Genomic DNA, 21,834 nt, shown 5'->3' on the forward strand with positions numbered 1-21,834 from the left:
CTGGGATTCTCACACACAACAATCTTGAGAGTTTACAGAGAAGGCAACAGTAAGTCAAACAACCACATGTTACAACAGTGACGTGGAGATGAGTATCTTTGAACGCACAACACATTGAACCTTGAAATTAAAGATTCAGTAGCAGAAGACCACAAACATGCACTCAGTATAAACCAAAGTGAATGCTTGGTGTACTGTGCTTCAACTCTGCACCTCTCTCTCTAACTCTAATAACAACTTGTTGCACCAGAGTGACAAATCTGTTTTCAGTTCTGTCTCTCTCCTGCAGACAGTTAATTTGCAATAAGGGCTGATTTTGCACATTAATTGGATTGAAAGAGGTTCAAATCCTGCCACTTGCAAGGCTTGAAGATAGGCCCAGATGTTCATATTGTATGGCAGACCATTTAACCTAGTAACCCATTTAAAATCAATGGGCCTCTGTTAGCTTAACAATTAGAACATGTAGTCCCCGTCAGACAAGGTTTCAGAGGTAAAAGAGTGCCATTGTAATCTATTAAAGAATCTAGTTCCATTATAATTTGTACTTTTGTATTCTTATTGCTAAGTAGAGCTGTAAAGAGTGTAATAGTTGATGGAGTATTGGATTACCTAAAGACCAAAATTCTACTTTTCCCAAAAATCAGTAAATCGGTAAAAATTATAGAACTGCTTCTTTCAAACTTGTCACTTATAGAAGATGCAATTTAATGGTTACGATGAGAAGTCAAAGCTAATCACCGCGCGCCCACAAGACGGATTCAATATTTCTCAACAGCTGCCGACCAAATACAGTCGGTGCAAATTACGTTAAGCTGCCTGTGGAATGCCAGCAGTGAATAATTTACTTTCTTGAGAAGATTTTGCTAATGATGCAATGTCAGCACATTTTAGGTGGTGTGGGATAACCCCAGCATTTTTAAGAAGTCTGGAGGCAGGGCAGTATGCAAAAGTCAATGTCAAAGCATTCTTTGTGACTTGGAAGACCCAATAGGAAGCCCTAGAAAGAGGAACACAAAGCAAAATTATGACTATTACTGCAACGCTGCAAACTAGGAGCACAGGACATGCACAAACTTGAAATAAGTAGCTATGCAGTTGCAAAAGGTTAGTCCATTGTATTAAGTACTTTAGAACCTGTCAGGGCTGAAGTTCTATCATGAAGGATATTTTCCTCTAAGAATGCTCAATTTACATGGATGCCCTGGTTACCCGCTGGTGATTATGGTAAGCTGAGCAAGGGACCTAAAAAGTATCGATTGAAACTATAGAAGGTGTGAGGAGCAGTTAACCCTTCATTGGACACCTACTCACCCACCTCTCTCCAAAAAAAAAGATAATTTTATTGATGTATATATGATAAATAAATCTGAAATTTGAATCTAAAATCTGAAATCTATCAGAGCACTTTCAAAAGAAGTGTGATACTATAATTTTGTAACTTTGTAAAAAGTCCTACATTTTCTGATTTTCAACAAAAGGAATAACATTTGCTTTTAGGTAACTTGATACCAGTCATCCTGATATTTAAATTGCTCTTTGACTCTGACTTTAAATCTGAAATAAAAGCAAGTGATTTTGGAAACCTTAATAAGGAGAGGTCGAATCTGTACCTGTTAGAGGTGGATCTCTAATCCAAGCACATGCTGGTGAACCTTTTCTGCACTCTCTCCAAAGCCTCCACAGCTTTCCTGACCAGACCTGCACAAAATACTCCAAATGTAGCCTGTCTAAAGATTTACACAGCTGCAATATGTCTTCCCCACTTTTACATTTAACACCCCGACCAATGAAGGCAAGTAGTGTATATTCTGTGCATTTGTTACCACCCTATCTGCTTGTGTTGCCAACCTTTAGGAAGCTATAGATGTGTATCCCAAGATGTGTACAGTATAGCAATGTTTTTAAGATTCTGCCATTAATTGTATACTTTCTTCTTAACTTTGACCTTCCAAAGTGCAACAGCTTACATTTATCTGGATGAAATTCCATCCACCAGTTCTCCGCCCACATTTCAACTGGTCTATATACTGTTGATTCCTTTGCCAGCCTTTCTCACTTCCCTTGCCCTCTTTCTCACTGTTACCATCAGGAAGGAGGTACAGAAGCTTGAAGGCACACACTCTGCAACAAAGGAGCAGTTTCTTTTCCTCTGCCGTCCGATTTCTGAGTGGACATTGAACTCACGACACGACCTCACTACTTCATTTTGTTTGGTTTTTTTTGCACTGCTTACTTTAACTTTACAGTTTAATAGACACATATATAATTTTTTTTCTGTATTGTATCACATTTTTCATTGTACTGCTGCCATAAAATTAATGAATTTCACAACATATGCCGGTGATATTAAACCTGATTCTAACCATAATTTATCCAATTCTCATGTCATCTTCAAGCTTATTAATCAGCAGAACTACATTTTCATTCAAAACATTTACATGGTGTATAGACTCAGTGTCACCTCCTGCAGCTAATAAAGTCCCCACTGAGTGTGTGCTTATGACCTGCTGGTACTGGAGCACATCCACTTCAAGGTCTGACGTGTGTTCAGAGACAATCTTTTGCACACCATTGTAAAACGTGGTTCCTGTCGGCTTGAACTAGTCTGGCCATTCCACTCCGACCTCCCTCTTTAACAAAGTGTTTTCTTCCACAGAACTGCCACTCACAGGATACTTTTCTTCTGATTCTCACACCATGCTCTATCAACTCTAGAGAATGTTGTGTGTGAAAACCCCAGGAGAGCAGTAGTTTCTGAGATACTTAAGCCACCATGTCTGGTACCAACAATTATTCTGTGATCAAAGTCACTTGCATCACATTTCTTCCCCATTCTGATATTAGGCCTGAACAACAACTGAAGCTCTTGTCTACGACTGCATGCTTTTATGCATTGAATTGCTGCCAGATAATTGACTGATTAGATATTTACATTAACGAGCAGGTGTACAGATGTACCTATAAAATGGCCACTGTGAAGATATTGAGGTCCCAGAAGTGATCACAGGTCACAGGCCTCCAGTCAGAATTGCACCTCTCCATCACTACCATCCGTTGTTTATGGCTAAGCCAATCTAGCAAATATCCATAGATCATATGTGTCTTAATCTGCTGGATCAGCCTACCATAGCTGTGTAATTCTATACGGGTTTCTTCAATCCTCTTTTCTAACATGTTAAAAAGTTGTATCATTCAATGTTGTCCCATTTTGTTGACTCCTTTTGAGGGACCAAAATGTTGAATGTAACACTAAACATGGAATGATGATCAGCCAGCCAAATATCGATTTGTTAAGCTGCTATGTCAAGATTATTTTTTTGTTCTCCTGCTGTAATTAGCATGTATTTCACAAGCATATAGTTTGTCATTGTGAGAAATGGCTGCAGTGTAAAGCTGAGAGAATGGAAGTCTCATCAATCCGTCCTGGAGCTTGCAGAGGCACTGAACAGCAAATGGAGAAACTGCACTTTATCACCAAAAACAAACAGATTGCCAATAGCTAGTCTGCGTGCCCTGCAGTGCTGTAATGTGGGTGCGCAGAGGTAAAAAAGTCAAGTTCCAGCAATAATTCACAGCAATTTTTTAGAGAAAGGTCCATCTTAAAGTGCTAATAGATAGATAGACAGCTACTTTATTGATCCCAAAGGAAATTACAAAGTAACAGTAGCATTACAAGTTCACAGATATACAATATTAGAAGAGAGTAGGAAGAATAATAAAAATAAGATATCTTAAACAGTATAACAGGAGGATGTTATCACTTTCCTGGCTATAAGTTGGCTCATTACAGAACTTACGCCTAAATAATACACAATAGACAATAGGTGCAGGAGTAGGCTATTCGGCCCTTCGAGCCAGCATTGCCATTCACTGTGATCATGGCCGATCACCCACAATCAGTACCCAGTTCCTGCCTTATCCCCATAACCTTTGATTCCGCTATCTTTAAGAGCTCTATCCATCTCTTTCTTGAAAACATCCAGTGACTTAGCCTCCACTGCCTTCTGGGGCAGAGCATTCCACATATCCACCACTCTCTGGGTGAAAAAGTTTTTCCTCAACTCCGTTCTAAATGGCCTACCCCTCATTCTTAAACGGTGGCCTCTGGCTCTGGACTCACCCATCAGCGGGAACACGCTTCCTGCCTCCAGCGTGTCTGATCCCTTAATAATCTTATATGTTTCAATAAGATCCCCTCCCAGCCTTCTAAATTCCAGTGTATACAAGCCCAGTCGCTTCAAATTTTCAATATATGATAGTCCCGCCATCCCAGGAATTAACCTTGTGAACCTACGCTGCACTCCCTCAATAGCAAGAATGTCCTTCCTCAAATTTGGAGACCAAAACTGCACACAGTACTCCAGGTATGGTCTCACCAGGGCCCTGTACAGCTGCAAAAGGATCTCTTTGCTCTTATACTCAATTCCCCTTGTTATGAAGGCCAGCATGCCATTAGCTTTCTTCACTGCCTGCTGTACCTGCATGCTTGCTTTCAGTGACTGATGTACAAGAACACCTAGATCTCGTTGTTCTTCCCCTTTTCCTAACTCAAGTCCATTTAGATACTAATCTGCCTTCCTGTTCTTACCACCAAAGTGGATAACCTCACATTTATCCACATTAAACTGCATCTGCCATGCATCCGCCCACTCACCCAGCCTGTCCAAGTCACTCTGCATTCTCATAACATCCTCCTCACATTTCACACTGCCACCCAGCTTTGTGTCATCTGCAAATTTGCTAATGTTACTTTTAATCCCTTCATCTAAATCATTAATGTATATTGTAAACAGCTGCGGTCCCAGCACTGAACCCTGCGGTACCCTACTGGTCACCACCTGCCATTCCAAAACGGACCCGTTAATCGCTACTCTTTGTTTCCTGTCAGCCAGCCAATTTTCAATCCATGTCAGTACTCTGCCCCCAATACCATGTGCCCTAATTTTGCCCACTAATCTCCTAAGTGAGACTTTATCAAAGGCTTTCTGAAAGTCCAGGTACACTACATCCACCGGCTCTCCCTTGTCCATTTTCATAGTTACATCCTCAAAAATTTTCAGAAGTCAAGCATGATTTCCTCTTCGTAAATCCATGCTGACTCAGACCTATCCTGTTACTTCCATCCAAATGTGTCGTAATTTCAGCTTTTATTATTGACTCCAGCATTTTTCCCACCACTGACGTCAGGCTAACCGGTCTATAATTTCCTGTTTTCTCTCTCCCTCCTTTCTTGAAAAGTGGGACAACATTAGTCACCCTCCAATCCACAGGAACTGATCCTGAATCTATAGAACATTGGAAAATGATTACCAATGCATCTACGATTTCTAAAGCCACCTCCTTAAGTACCCTGGGATGCAGACCGTCAGGTCCTGGGGACTTATCATCCTTCAGACCCAACAGTCTATCCAACACCATTTCCTGCCTAATATAAATTTCCTTCAATTCATCCATTACCCTAGGTCCTTTGGCCACTATTATATCTGGGAGATTGTTTGTGTCTTCCCTAGTGAAGACAGATCCAAAGTACCTGTTCAACTCGTCCGCCATTTCCTTGTTCCCCATAATAAATTCACCCGCTTCTGTCTTCAAGGGCCCAATTTTGGTCTTAACTATTTTTTTCCTTTTCACATACCTAAAGAAGCTTTTACTATCCTCCTTTATATTCTTGGCTAGTTTACCTTCGTACCTCATTTTCTCTCCGCATATTGCCTTTTTAGTTATCTTCTGTTGCTCTTTAAAAGTTTTTCAATCCTCTGGCTTCCCACTCATCTTTGCTATGTTATACTTCTCTTTCATCTTTATACTGTCCTTTACTTCCCTTGTCAGCCACGGCCTCCCCTTACTCCCCTTAGGATCTTTCTTCCTCTTTGGAATGAACTGATCTTGCACCTTCTGCATTATTCCCAGAAATACCTGCCATTGTTGTTCCACTTTCATCCCTGCTAGGGTATTGTTCCACTGAACTTTGGCCAGCTCCTCTCTCATAGCACCATAGTTCCCTTTGTTCAACTGTAATACTGACGCTTGCTATTTTCCCTTCTCCCTCTCAATTTCTAGATTAAAACTTATCATATTATGGTCACTACCTCCTAATGGCTCCTTTACCTCGAGATTCCTGATCAAATCCGGTTCATTGCACAACACTAAATCTAGAATTGCCTTCTCTCTGGTAGGCCCCAGTACAAGCTGTTCTAAGAATCCATCTCAGAGGGACTCCACAAACTCCCTTTCTTGGGGTCCGGTACCAACCTGATTCTTCCAGTCTACCTGCATATTGAAATCCCCCATAACAACTGTAGCATTACCTTTGCGACATGCCAATTTTAACTCTTGATTCAACTTACACCCTACATCCAGTCTACTGTTCGGGGGCCTGTAAATAACTCCCATTAGGGTCTTTCCACCCTTAGAATTTCTCAGTTCTATCCATACTGACTCTACAACTCCTGATTCTATGTCCCCCCTCGCAAGGGACTGAATATCATTCCTCACCAACAGAGCCACCCCAACCCCTCTGCCCATCAGTCTGTCCTTTCGATAGGACGTATACCCTTGAATATTCATTTCCCAGGCCCTGTCCACTTGAAGCCATGTCTCTATTATTCCCACAACATCATACTTACCAATTTCCAACTGTGCCTCAAGCCCATCCACTTTATTTCTTATACTCCGTGCATTCATGTACAATACTTTTAATTCCTTACTCCCCTCACCTCCCATATCAGTTCCTATTTCACTTGGCCATACTGTACGATCCCTTCTTGAGCTTTCTGCTCTGTTGATTCTGTTGTCTTTCTTAAATTTTCTTATTCTTACTTTCCCTTTAACTCCATCCTTATGTTTCCAGATTGTCCCCTCCCCCCCACTACTTAGTTTAAACACACCCGTGTTGCAGAGGCAAACCTGGCTGCCAGAATGCTGGTCCTCCGCCCATTAAGGTGCAACCCGTCCCTTTTGTACAATTCATCCTTACCCCAAAACATACCCCAGTGGTCCAAGATTGTAAATCCTTGCTTCCTGCACCAGTTCCTCAACCACACATTGAGATCCATTATCTCCCTGTTCCTGCTCTCTTCAGCACAAGGAACTGGAAGCAAACCAGAGATAACCACCCTGGAAGTCCTGCTTTTCAGCCTTCTTCCGAGTTCTCTAAAGTCACGCTGTAGAATGTCTTTCCTCTTCTTCCCCATGTAATTTGTGCCGACATGCACCACCACTTCCGGATGTTCACCTTCACTCTTGAGGATTCTCTGCACCCGGTCCGTGACGTCCTGGATCCCGGCACCAGGGAGGCAACACACCATCCTTAAATCTTGCCTGTTGCCACAGAAACCCCTTTCTGTACCTCTCACTATGGAGTCCCCTACTACCACGGCTCTGCCTGACTCCTCGGCTTTGCTTCAGAGCCAATTTTCAACTCGCAGACCTGACCGCCTCTCAGGCTAGCAGTGTCTTCTGTCCCAACAGCTTCCAAGAGGGTGAACCTGTTTACGGGAGGTACATCCCCCGGGGTCTCCGGTACTCCAAGCATCCATCCCTTCCTCAGCGTCGCCCCCCCCTTCTCTCTTTCAGCATCCTTGGTGTATTGACCTCACTGTAGGTCCTGTCCAGAAAACTCTCGTTTTCCCAGATGAACCTGAGATCATCCAGTTGCTTCTCCAGTGTTGCAACATGGTCCTTCAGAAGCTGAATCTGGACACAATTTCCACAATTGTAGGGGCCAGAGGCACTATCAGTGTCCCTGATCTCCCACATCATGCACGCAGCACACTGAATCAGCCTAGCGGTCATTTCCTCACCATTTCTCCCCCTCTCCAACTGTGGCGTAGTCTCCTTCCTCAGCCTCCCTGCCGAAGACTCTTGAGCCAAAGACTCGCACTTCCCTCGACAAGGCCGCTCCCCGACAGATCATAAATTATCGTGAGAATCATACCCTTATTTTCTACTGTACCACGTACTTTGTTACCATTCAAGTACTTAAATAAATGACTAACTTTATTTCCATAAGATGTCTTCCCTCCTCAGCCGCCAGCCCCATAGTCTCCCAGACACACACAACACCTTTCTATTACCTCACCAGGAAATGTTTCCACATGCTGGAATTTCCTGGTATACTCGCTGTTTCATTCTCTTCCTGGCTCGTAGAAGTTATTTCTTCTTAGGTTGACTCTATTCTTTCTCTCCTGGTCCAGTCCCTTTGGACTTACATCTCAGAACTCTTGAATGTTATCCATCACTTTAGCAGCTTTCTGATCCAAACATCTCATATTACCATGGACTTCCAACCTCCCTATACCTCCCATCTCACACCAGGATGATCTGAGGGCCCTCCACTAATTCCCCTCCTCACCACAGTCAACCACCTGGTTCTGATGAAGATACTGAATAAAGGCCATTAATATGAAGCATTAACCCTGTTTTTGCTCTCTCTGAGATGCTGCCTGACTTTGTGTGTGTTTGAGAGCTTCTGGTTTGCTTCTAGTCATTACTTACTTTAAGCATTCAACTGGCCATCGGAAAGAAGTGAATTATAAACATGAGAAATTCTGCAGGTGCTGGAAATCCAGAATAACACATGCAAAATGTCGGAGGAACTCACCAGGCCAGGCAGCATCTAAGGAAATAAATAAACAATCGACATTTCGGGCTGAGACCCTTCCTCAGGACTGGGAAGGAAGGGGGAAGATGCCAGAATGAAAAGGTGAGGATGAAGGAGGTGAATAGCTAGAAGGTGATAGGTAAAGCAAGGTGGCTAGAGAGGATGGAATCTAATGGAAGAGGAGAGAGAGTGGACATAGCAGAAGGAGATGAAGGAGGGGACCCAGGGGGCAGGTGATAGGCAGATGAGAAGAGGTAAGAGGCCAGAGTGAGGAACATAAAAGTGGAGCAGGAGGGAATTTTTTTTCACTGGAAGAAGAAATCGATAGCCATGCCATCAGGTTGGAAGCTACCTCAGGGCAGAGGAGCAACACCTTATGGTCTGTCTAGGTAGCCTCCAACCTGAGATCACAAGTATTGATTTCTCCTCCCCTCTTCTTCTATTTCCTACTCTGGTCTCTCTCTTCTCCTATCACTTTCCTTCCTCTCCAGCACTTCACTTTTCCTACCCACTTGGCTTCACCTATCACCTTCTAGCTAGACGTCCTTCCCTCCCCTCCCATCTTTTATTCTAGTGTCTTTCCCTTCATTTCTGGTCCTGAAAATAAGGTCTCAGCCTGAAATGTTGACTGTTTATTCATTTCCATAAATACTACCTGACCTGCTGAGTTCCTCCAGCATTTTGTGTGCATTGCATCAGAAAGAAGAATGCTGTAAAAAGGTGTTTTGTTTTTGAAAACTTAACAATCAGAATAAGAATTAAGTTTATTCTCTCTGACATATGTCACTAAATTTGTTGTTTTGTGGCAGCAGCGCAGTGGAAGACATTTAGAAATTACTATAAGTTATTACCAACAAACAAACAGTAAATAAATGAACATAAATAAAAAACATATAAATATATAATTGGATGAATGGATGAACACAACCAACAAACAAACAAATAGTGCAAAAGAAAAATAGGGAGGTACAGTATCGCTTATTGACCTTCCAGAAATCTGATGGCAGAAGGGAAGAAGCTGTTCCTAAAATGTTAAGTGTACGTCTTCTAGCTCCCATACCTTATCCTTAGAACCATAGAACCATAGAATAGTACAGCACAGTACAGGCCCTTCGGCCCACAGGGTTGTGCCGACCCTCAAACCCTGCCTCCTATATAAACCCCCACCTTAAATTCCTCCATATATCTGTCTAGTAGTCTCTTAAACTTCACTAGTGTATCTGCCTCCACCACTGACTCAGGCAGTGCATTCCACACACCGACCACTCTCTGAGTAAAAAACCTTCCTCTAATATCCCCCTTGAACTTCCTACCCCTAACCTTAAAACCATGTCCTCTTGTATTGAGCAGTGGTGCCCTGGGGAAGAGACGCTGGCTATCCACTCTATCTATTCCTCTTATTATCTTGTACACCTCTATCATGTCTCCTCTCATCCTCCTTTTCTCCAGAGAGTAAAGCCCTAGTTCCCTTAATCTCTGATCATAATCCATACTCTCTAAACCAGGCAGCATCCTGGTAAATCCTTGATGGTAGTAATGATGAACAGGCATGTCCTGGATGTGTATCCTTAATGATGGATGTGGCTGCCTTGAGCCAGGTGCCTTTTGAAGATGTTCCAGGCGGTGGGGAGGGTTGTACCTATGATAAAGCTGACTGAGCCCACAATCTTCTAAATCCTCTGTGCATTAGAGCCTCCATATCAGGTTCTGATGCAACCAGTCAGAATCTTCTCCATGGTACATCTATGGAAGCCTACAGTGACATACTAAATCTCCTCAACTCCTAATGAAGTACAGCCTCTAGTGTGCCTTCTTCGTGATTGCATCAATATGTTGAGCCTGGGATTGATCCGAGCTGTTGATTCCCAGGAATTTGAAGTACCATAATGAAGGAGGATTTGGAAAATTTCCTTTCTTAAATAGAAATGTCATTGCAGGAAATACTTGTTTGTGCCACTTAAACATCGTGACGGAACAATCGTGATGGAACAGGGGGCTCTCCGGGTCTGTTTGTAGATTTGTAAAAGGAACTATTTGGACCCTCTACCATGCCCTTCCTATCCTCTTTGTGAAACTTAGATTCAATACCAGTATTCAGTGAATCAGAGAAAAGCTGTATAAAATTTCTAAGAGAGATAAGTAAGACTCTACAAGATCATCCTGAATTTATACCAATATTATCCTGACCTCATCAGCTGTGTTCTAGAGATGACATTTTCATACATATATTTATAGGGAAAGAAACTGATCTAGACTGCTCGAGATTTGTTAATATTATAGCCGTTATCGGTAAAATGCACTCTTTCACAGTCTAAGTTAAATAGATTGGTATGCTCACATTATTTATTTCTCTCAGAATTTTAATGATCTGGTTCTGCTATGGAGTAGGCAGTATTCCAGATTTGCTGTTCAGAAATTACAATGTATTGGCATAAAGAATAAGTTCTGATTCATATAAAGCCCTCAACATAAAGGATATTTGGCATTGAAAATGAAAGAAACACATGCATTTGTATATCAAATTTCATGATTTCAGGATGTCCCAGAGCGCTTTGCTACTAATGAAATAGTTCAAAGTGTAGTCACTGGTGTAGCATAGGAAACGCAGCAGCCAAAATTGCAAACATCAATCTGCCATGAAAAACAATGAAATAGATTATGACAAATCATTCGTGCTAGAGTAGGGATAAATGATGCCCAGGTCTTTAAGGAATTACCTTACTTTCTTTGAATTTTGCCATATTGCCTGCTATGGCCATCTGAGAGGGAAGCTGGTTTTCTTCAAAGCGAACGCAATTGTTGGTTGCTTTTACATTCATGATGGATGTCCTCCCCTCAATCTTTCCTTCCTCTTGAATGAAACTTGTGTGCAGTCAACCAAAGGGTGGGGATCGTTGCAGTCAATCTTTATATGCCTGCATGACCTAAAGGAATAAACCAGGGATAAACTTGCTCTTCTAATAAGATTAAAGTGTAGAAATCAAGAAATAGTAGTACTGTTGGGAATAGGCAGGTCAAAAATCACATAGAATTTGATCAACCTACATCGTGGAACTGAATTTCAGAGCCAAGCAGATCGGCAATCCACAAATGCTAGCTGTAGCAGAGTCGAGTGAAGATTTGCACCGTAAAATCTTAAGGATGACCCCCATTACAGCTAAACCTTTGGGAGCATGTGTAGCCTCAGTATAATCAAAATGTTTTCTTGCATTCATCAAGTGAAGCTCTGCAGTGTAAGGTGCTTCCCATCAATTACATGCTCATTTCCATGCTTATCAGAGGCTCTCCAATGCAAAGGGGACCGAAGAAGCTGACATATTTTTGAAAAAACTTATGGACTACATTCTGACACTCACTCATGGATTCTGCTTGCCATGAATCCAACATTGAAGGAGATATTGGCAACCCCTCTGGCAACCATTTTTCCTTCATTCCATTCCCAATTAGTTTTTTGTTCTTTCTTTGAAGTGGAGGTCAGGGGAAAAGCCTTTGGACAATGGAAAATAGACAAGTAACAGGCCGATGAGAAGTTTGTGACATAACTAAAGATCTTCTTGCAAATGCCCTATCCTGCATGTTCACTCCATTACACTTGCTGGTATTCTGAAGGCAAATTCTGGGCTGTAATGCCTGATTGGTATAATAACCCACTGTTATCTTATTCTGAGCCAATTGCAGCTTTTGGCAATGACTTGCAAATGAGCGAAAAAACGGCTGGGTTTCTTATTCATTAGTTGTTTGCCAATAAGCTCCTTATTTGCTCAGTATGATTGCTTGCTGACTAGTTAATAGGTTTAAGCAAATCTAGTGCAAGTATGATGTGTATTATCCATGCCTTAAACTTCGAAGTGATGTAAACTCAGTGTTTACTAGGTACCTCCTGCAGCGAATATGTGGCCACTGAGTGTATGTTTGTGGCCTTCTGCTGCAGTAGCTCATTCAGTTCAAGATTTGACATGTTGTGCATTCAGAAATGCTCTTCAGCATACCACTGTTGTAATGTGTAACTGCCTCCAGCCAGCCAGCTTTGACTAGTCTGACCATTCTCCTCTGTCCTCTCTCTTACACCCACAGGACTGCCACTCACTGTTTGCTTTCTGTTTTTGACGCCACTCTTGTAAACTCTAGAGACTGTGTGTGTGAAAATCCCAGGAAATCAGCAGTTTCAGAGATCCTCAGACCAGCCCAACTCGCTGTAACCATCATTCCACCATCAGGATCACTTAGATCACACTTCTTCTTCATCTGAGGTTTGGTCTGAACAACAGCTGAACCTCTTGACCACGTCTGCATGTTTTTATGCATTGTGTTGCTGCTACATGATTGGCTGATTAGATATTTCCATTGGGTAAAAGTAAACAGTTGATGTTTTGAGCCGAGACCCCAACCCAGAATCTTCCATTCTGCCATCACTTCAATGAAGAAAAGAATGGGTTCCAGAACTTTTCACAGCTAATGGTTTAAAACCATGGTTGTAGTTTGTTCATTTATTACGTGTTGTGTTGCATAATGTGGGCAATCATCGTCTATGACCATAATTGTTCTTGGTAAATTTTGCTACAGAAGTGGTTTGCCATTGCCTTCTTCTGGGCAGTGTCTTTACAAGACGGGTGACCCCAACTATTATCAATACTCTTCAGAGATTGCCTACCTGGCGTCAGTGGTCACATAACCAGGACTTGTGATATGCACCAGCTGCTCATATGGTCATCCATCACCTGCTCCCCTGGCTTCATGTGACCCTGATTGGGGGAGGGGGAATGGGGGGTGCTAAGCTCATGCTGCTCCTTGCCCAAGGGTGACCTGCAGGCTAGCAGAGGGAAGGAGTGCCTTACACCTCCTTCGGTAGAGACGTATCTCCACCCCACCACCCGATAGTTGTAGTGAAATGCATAGAATCTTGGATAGTGGAGTTAGTTACTTTTTGTTGGTTTGTTAGTTCTGTGGTCAGCGACAATGATTTCATGACTCCCCAATGATGTTTAGTTCTTGCTCTAGGACAGTCTTGGACAGTAATAAATCTACACATCTATGAGGCTTCTTTGTGGTTTTCTTGACATCTACACATCTGTTCAACATGTTAAACCACCCTAGCTGATTTCCCTAGCTGCTACTCAGATTGAAGCAAATGAGAGTTCTGTTTTTCTCTAGAAAGCATCAGTTTGTATATTGCTTGCACAGTATATCTTGTGAAAAATCTTATCTTCTACTCTGCCATCATTTCAGTGAAGGAAAGAAAGAGCTTCAATGTATAATGGCTTCACAGTCTTGGGTAATCCAGAACTCATTAAAACTAATGGTTTAAATGCATGGTTGTAGTTCGTTTGTTCATTATGTTCCGTATCATATGGCAAGGCGATCATGTGCTATGACCATGATTGTTCTTGGCAAATTTTGCTGCAGAAGTGGTTTACCACTGCTTTCTTCTGGGCAGTGTCTTTACAGTGTCTTCTGGGCAGGGTGCACAGCCCAAAACGTCGACTGTTTACTCTTTTCCATAGGTGCTGGCTGACCTGCTGAGTTTCTCCAGAGTTTTGAGTGTCTTGTTTGGATTTCCAGCATCTGCAGATTTTCTCTTGTTTGTCGATATTTCCATTACTGAATAGGTGTACCTAATAAAATGGCCACTGAGTGTGTATGTGTAAGGCAACTAGCTTTCTAGTTCTAATGGTCCAGTAAAGAAAGATATATTAATGTGCTTTAGTATTTTGGTAAATATCTAATAGTGCATCTTCATTCATCCATTAAGGGCCTTTTCTGTGTTCAAATATTTTAGACATAATTAAACATTTTCAACAGAGCACACGAAGTACTTTGAGGTTTGTGGCTAGAACCAGTGTATACTTACGAACAGAGTCAACAAAAGGAAAAGCAATATAAAAATAGAAACCGAGTGTGACTGTGCATTCATTTACAGTGTCGCCAGAATCAAGGCAAAACAAAACACAAGAGTACTCTGTTAACTACCAAAGAGAAAGCACTGAATAAACTTTCAAACACTTAGGCAAATATTTGTTGTAAAGAGATCTCGCTGGGATCAAATCATTGGCAAGTCTTTTTCTCTACAGCTAGAGAAATAAAGATCATCTGATCCAAACTCAAATAAATGAGAGGTTATTGGTTTTGCTCCAAATTAAACATTAAAAGTACACTCACCCTTAATAACAGTACATCCTGTAACTCTGGATGGCATCTGATGGGTAACAGTTACGAGGATTGGTATATCAATGCAGTAGTACCCTGATGATCTTTCACACCAGTAATGGCTTCTAGTAATCTGTTACCAAGTTAACGGTTCTTTGTGAAATATTGAGAGACTGTGGTGTGCAAAAGAAAAGCAATGGAAAATGACTCAGTGGCAATGATGGATGCCAATATATTTCCCTACCAGGACAATGCGTGACTTGGAGGAAAACTCGTGAGCAGAAGCATTTGGATGTTCCCACAGCACTTCAGCCCACCTCCCCAGATGTGAACTGCTTGCAAACAGAATGCATGCCAGCAGTCTAATCAAATCACATGAGGCCAGATCACCAACATTGTTCTGGCCTCAGGGTTAATGTTCAGATGAGTTTGACAGTAAGTTTCACATCCGTTCATCCAAATTGCATAATACATCAGATCTACCTCTAACTTCTCCAACATCTACTTCTCAGCTCTCTAAGCTCTCTCCCACACAATGTTCTAAACCACTTTGCCTTTGCTTCTAGGATTTTTTTGCACATCCTGCATAGCCATCCTTCAATATAGTGTAGTAACCTTCTGATGCTTGTTTATAAATTAGATTAGATTAGATTATGAGGACACTCAGTCCTCATTTATTGTCATTTAGAAATGCATGCATTAAAAAATGATACAATGTTCCTCCAGAAAGATATCACAGAGACACAGGACAAACCAAGACTAAAACTGACAAAACCACATAATTATAACATATAGTTACAACAGTGCAAAGCAATACTGTAATTTGATAAAGAGCAGACCACGGGCACTGTAAAAAAAAGTCTCAAGTCCCAGTAGCCCCATCATCTCACGCAGACAGTAGAAGGGAGAAACTCTCCCTGCCGTGAACCCCCAAGAGTCGCAAACTTGTCGATGCATTGGAAGCACCCGACTGCAGCCGACTGCAGCCGACTCTGAGTCCGTCCGAAAACTTCGAGCCTCCAACCAGCCCTCCAACACCAAGCACCGAGCACCATCTCTGCCGAGCACTTCGACCCTGCCCCGGCCGCCGAGCAACAAGCAAAGCCGAGGACTCGGGGCCTTCCCCTCCAGAGATTCTGGATCACACAGTAGCAGCGGCAGCGAAACAGTCACTTCAGAAGTTTCACCAGATATTCCTCTGTGCTCTCACATCTGTCTCCATCAAATCAAGATTGTGCATGGCACCCTACTTGACAGATAACAGATATCATTCACCGGAGTGGCCGCTGCGAGCTGCGTCGCGTCGTCATCTTCGCCTCCTCCTCCTGGAATCCCTTCACAACTTAAAGCCCCCCAGTAAATGAAAAAAAAATTTAAAAACGCAGGTGCTGGAAATCTGAAATAAGAACAGAAAATACTAGAAACACCCTTTGACCTGAAATGTTAACTCTGCTTCCCTTTCCACAGATGCAGACTGCCCAGCTGAGTGTTTCTAACACTTTTTTTTGTTTTTTTACTTCGGATTTCTGTAGTTTTATTTTTTACATATCTGTTTCTTCCCCACTTCCAGTAAACCTTCAAAACAATTTGTCACTAATCACCTCAGGTTTGTCCATAAATCCACAAAAATTGTCTTGTCAGCCATCCTTTCAGACAACTCTCCACAAAGTTCAGTGTTAATATATCCTCGGAATATCTTCAGAATAACCGATAGCATGAATTCCAAGCTTTCCTTGTTAATAAAGATGAAATGGGAGAATACTGCACACAATAGTATTTTATACATTAAATCATAAGAAGCTTAGGAAAGCTTCCAAATTTGCATAAGCTGATGTGGTCTGATATGTATTAGACAACAACAACATATAAACATCAAGCAGTCACCTTACAAAATGTTTTACTTTGTTAACAAGATAACACTGATTTGCATGCCAGTGGAGTTTTATACAAAAATCATTTACAAGAACATAGAAGAATTCTCAATGAGTCTGGTGACATTAGAACAAGAACTGTTGACACCATACAGCCCTTATGTCTCATGATGTAGTGCTGACCTTTTAATCCACTCCAACTTCAATCTAATGCTTTCCTCCCTCATTGCTTCCCATTTATCTTTCATCCATGTGCCTATCTAAGAGTCTCTTAAATGTCCCTAACGTATCTACCTCTACCACTTTTTATGTTTAAAAAACACATCCTCTGACTTGCCCCCTATACTTTCCTCCAATCACCTTTAAAGTATGCCCTCTCATATTACACATTGTTGCTCTAGGTGAAAGGCTGTCCACTCCATCTATGCCTCCTATTGTCTTATAAAGTCACCTCTTCACTCCAAAGAGAAAAGCCCTAGCTCATTTAACCTTTCCTCATAGGACATACTTTCTAATCCGGGGGAGGGGAGGAGAAGATGGCGGCACGACACAGTGCACGTGGCTGCTCCGAAATGATATCGTATTTGTTAAGTAGGGGCCATGCACAATCCTGATTTGATGGAGACAGACATGAGAAGCACGGAGGAGTATCTGGAGAAACTTCTGAAATGCCCGCTTCGCTGCCGCTGCTACTGTGCGATTGAGAATCTCCGGAGGGGAAGGCCCCAAATCCTCTGCTTTGCCTATTGCCTGTTGCCAGGGCCAGAGTCGAAGTGCTCGGCAGAGATGGTGCATGGTGCTCGGTGTCAGAGGGCTGGTCGGAGGCTCGGAGTTTTCGGACGGACTCAAGAGTCGGCTGTGGTCGGGTGCTTCCAGGGTGCTGCATCGGCAAGTTTGCGGCACTGGAGGTGCATGGCAGGGAGAGTTGTTTTCTTCCTTCTACTGTCTGCGTGAGATGATGGGACTTTCAAGAGACCTTGAGACTTTTTTTTTACCGCGCCCATGGTCTGTTCTTTATCAAATTATGGTATTACTTTGCACTGTTGTAACTATATGTTATAATTATGTGGTTTTTGTCAGTTTTTTAGTCTTGGTTTGTCTTGTGTTTCTGTGATATCATACCAGAGAAACATTGTATCATTTCTTAATGCATTCATTACTAAATGACAATAAAAGAGGACTGCGTGTCCTCATAATCTAAACCTAATCCAGGTAAATCTCCTCTGCACTGTCTCTAAATCTTACACACCCTATAATAAGGCGGCAGGTGACAAGAGTACAGCAGATTGCAAGATGCAGTTAAAGTGGTGTTCTAGCTCTTTGGCAGAGGGGTTGTGGGAAGTGCATAAAAGCTCGGCCCATGTCCTTGAACTGTATTTGTTGTGATCATCTTTCCCACAGCAACCTAACTGTGGAAATGAAAGACTGTAGATACTGGAAAGCAGAAATAGAAGTAGTAATCGTTACTCAGCAAGTTAGGAACAACCTCTGGAGAGGGAAATGATTAATGTTGCCGGCCCAGCATCCTTAACAACACTCCCTTTTTGTAGGGGATTGTGTACAATAGTTGGAAACGTCTCTTTTGCTACAAGACATACTCATGAGGAAGATAATCAATTTTCCTCAGATGCTGGATATCTGAAACAATAATAGAAAATGCCAGAAACAGAGAAACAGAGTTAACATTTGAAGTAATTTATTGGAGATTATAACATATTTGTGTGACACAGGTAGGAGTTAAGACCAGATGTAGGCCTGTACCTATTCTCTGCTCAAAGGCCAAGTTGTGACTCTGTCACAATGATGGCAATTATATTGCCGGGGTGAATGTTTGCTGTGCACAAGAACACTTCAGCAGCTCCTGCCCCAAACTGCCAGTTAGGGAGTTGATAAAAGCAAACTCCTCTCCGAAAGATGACCAGAGAGAGTTGGTTAATCACATCAGTAACCTCATGATGATAAGTTCTGTGCTTTTCACTGTCAATAACCAATCCAGATTCCTTCTGAAAACCTACACAGAGTCAATAACTACTGTATCTCCTAAGCCAGCGAGGTAATCAAGGGGCTCATTATTCTCAAAGAAGAATGTATTAACTAATATTTTATTTCATACCTTGTTTAGTCTCTTCTTATCAAGTTCAATTGCATGATTCCTGATCCTCTTCAATCTGCTATTATTGAAAGGCATGAAATATAATCCCTTATATACTTCATATTCCTCTGTCTGGTGATTTGAAGTAAATAGTCCTGACTCTTTCCTATTTGGGTATTTCCACATTTCTGTTGCTGTCCTTCAATTTTGCAGAACGCATTGGTAAGTAAGCTCTTACAGAGGAGTGTAATATATCAGGACTCATCCAGGTTGAGTGTAGGGTCAAAGCAACAAAATGTTCCCTGAAACATCTATGTAGTTCCAAACAACAGTGGTGCCATATGCAAACCTGAGGGCATGTCACAAGGTGCATCAATATGAGGGGAATATCAAAGTTGGAGGTAACCTGGTCATCAAAATAGACGTGGGGATGCTCCAAATGCCAGCCTTTTCTGAAGTTTTAATGTACTTGTGTCCTCTTAAGCACACAAACATCACAGCTCGACAGCAGAATTATTATTTCCTCACCACAATAGAAAGAATAAATTTCAGTAGTATGAGAATGAGCACTATCTATTTTGTTTCTGTATACAATTTTGCAAGGTTTCAGCAGAATTGCTTCCTTATCATTTACTTCACTGTAATTCACTATATGTTTAATGCATTTCACTGTATGTTTCAATGGATATGTGATGAATAACACTAATCTCCAAGCTATTCTTAATAGGTTTCTTTCAGCTATTAATGCAGAAATATTTTTTGCTCTGCACTAGCAAGCCTATATAGTTTCTATACACATGCGTTAGTCTTGTGAGACCATGGATTTGCGCCTTGCAAGGTTTCCAGGGCGCAGGCCTGGGCAAGATTGTATGGAAGACCAGCAGTTGCCCATGCTGCAAGTCTCCCCTCTCCACGCCACCGATGTTGTCCAAGGGAAGGGCATTAGGACCCATACAGCTTGGCACCGGGGTCATCGCAGATCAATGTGTGGTTAAGTGCCTTGCTCAAGGACACACACGCTGCCTCAGCTAAGGCTCAAACTAGCGACCTTCAGATCACTAGACGAACGCCTTAACCACTTGGCCATGCGTCAACATGCACCAGCAAGCCTACCTTATTAATATTAATATGCTGCTCTCCCCTCCCAGTGCCATGACCTCACCACCCTAAATATCCTATGTAATACAGTCCTGAGGCTTGACACTGAAAAATAATTTCAGGTTGTTCCCAGATTATGGCAGGGTTCCATTCCTGTGGCTGAAGGATGTTTGTAGTTAGGAGCTGAATTACACATTGTATTGGAGGAATAGGAAAGTAGGCAGAGGGGGTGGTGTGGCTCTGCTGGTAAAGAATGGCATCAAATCAGTGGAAAGATGTGATATAGGATCAGAAGATGTTGAATCCTTGCGGGTCGAGTTAAGAAGCTACAAGGGTAAAAGGACCCTGATGGCAGTTATATACAGGCCTCCCAACAGTATCTGGGAGGTGGACCACAGATTACAATAGGAAATAGGAAAGGTGTGTCAAAAGGGCAATGTTATGATAGTCATGAGAGATTTTGACACGCAGGTCGATTGGGAAAATCAGGTTGGTAACGGATCTTAAGAGCATGAGTTTGTTGAATGCCTATGAGATGGCTTTTTAGAGCAGTTTGTTGAGCGTACTAGGTAATCAGCTATTCTGGATTGGATGTTATGTAATGAACCAGAGGTGACTAGGGAGCTTAAGATGAAAGAACCCTTAGGAGACAGTGATCACAATCTGAATGAGTTCAACTTCAAATTTGATAGGGCGAAAGTAAAATCTGACATAGCAGTATTTAAATGGAATAAAGGAAATTACAGTGGTATGAGAGAGGAATTGGCCAAATTAAATTGGAAGGAGATGCTGGCAGGGATGACAGCAGAGCAGCAATGGTGTGACTTTCTGGGGAAAATGAGGAAGGTGCAGGGTAGATGTATTCCAAAACAAAGAAATACTCAAATGACAAAATAGCACAACCGTGGCTGACAAGGGAAGTCAAAGCTAATGTAAAAGCAAAAGAGAGGGCATACAAAAAGCAAAAGTTAGTGGGAAGACAGAGAACAACTAAAAGAATCATTATGAGGGGAAAGATGAAATATGAAAGTTAACTAGCAAACACAATTGTAGTGAATAGTAAAAGTTTTTTCAAGTATGTAAAAAATAAAAGAATGGATGTAGAACCACTAGAAAATGAGGCAGGAGAAATAATAACAGGAGACAAGGAGATGGCAGATGAACTAAATGAATATTTTGCATCAGTCTTCACTGTGGAAGATACTAGCATTGTGCCAGGTGTTGAAGGGTGTGAGGGTGAGGGAAGTGAAGTGAGTGCAGTTACTGTTACAAGGGAGAAGGTGCTCAAGAAGCTGAAAGACCTAAGGGTACAGAAGCCACCTAGACCACATGAACTGCACCATAGGGTTCTGAAAGAGGTAGCAGTAGAAATTGGGGAGATATTAGTAATGACCTTCCAAAAAGCACTGGACTCTGGAATGGTGCTAGAGGACCAGAAAATTGCAGATGTCACTCCACTTTTTAAGAATGGAGAAAGGCAGAAGAAAGGAAATTATAGACCAGTTAGCCTGATCTCAGTGGTTGGGAGGATGTTGGACTTAATTGTTAAGACTGAGGTTATGGAGTACTTGGAGACACAGGACAAGATAGGACAAAGTCAGCATGGTTTCCTAAAGGGAAGATCCTGCCTGATGAACCTGTTGGAATTCTTTGAGGAGATTACAAGTAGGATAGATAAAGAGGATGTTGTATATTTGGATTTCAGAGGCCTTTGACAAGGTTCCATACATGAGGCTATTTACCAAGTGACGAACCCATGGTATCACAGGGAAGTTACTAACATGGTTAGAGCATTAGCTGATTCGTAGGAGGCAGTGAGTGGATCCTTTTCTGGTTCCTGCCAGTGACTAGTGGTGTTCCACAGGTGTCGGTGTTGGGACCTCTTTTTTTATGCTGTATTTAAATGATTTAGATGATGGAATAGATGGCTTTATTGTCAAGTTTGCAGATGATACAAAGGTTGGTGGAGGGGCATGTAGTGCTGAGGAAACAGGTAGGCTGCAGAAGGACTTAGATAGATTAGG

The 21,834-nt window shown here is 42.0% G+C and overlaps 1 long non-coding RNA gene across 1 annotated transcript in view; it reads right to left on the bottom strand.

Moving 5' to 3' along the window:
* LOC140197603 (uncharacterized) overlaps nt 1-14,940 on the bottom strand; it is a 123,653-nt gene extending 108,713 nt beyond the window's left edge. The window contains exons 1-2 of the long non-coding RNA XR_011885972.1: nt 14,762-14,940; nt 11,323-11,529 (exon numbers count right to left, since the gene is read on the bottom strand). This is a non-coding gene — a long non-coding RNA (uncharacterized lncRNA). The remainder of the gene's footprint in view (nt 1-11,322; nt 11,530-14,761) is intronic.
* Nucleotides 14,941-21,834: the final 6,894 nt, after the last annotated feature.

Source organism: Mobula birostris, chromosome 5 (genome assembly GCF_030028105.1).
Source record: "Mobula birostris isolate sMobBir1 chromosome 5, sMobBir1.hap1, whole genome shotgun sequence".
Taxonomy (NCBI): Eukaryota; Metazoa; Chordata; class Chondrichthyes; order Myliobatiformes; family Myliobatidae; genus Mobula; species Mobula birostris.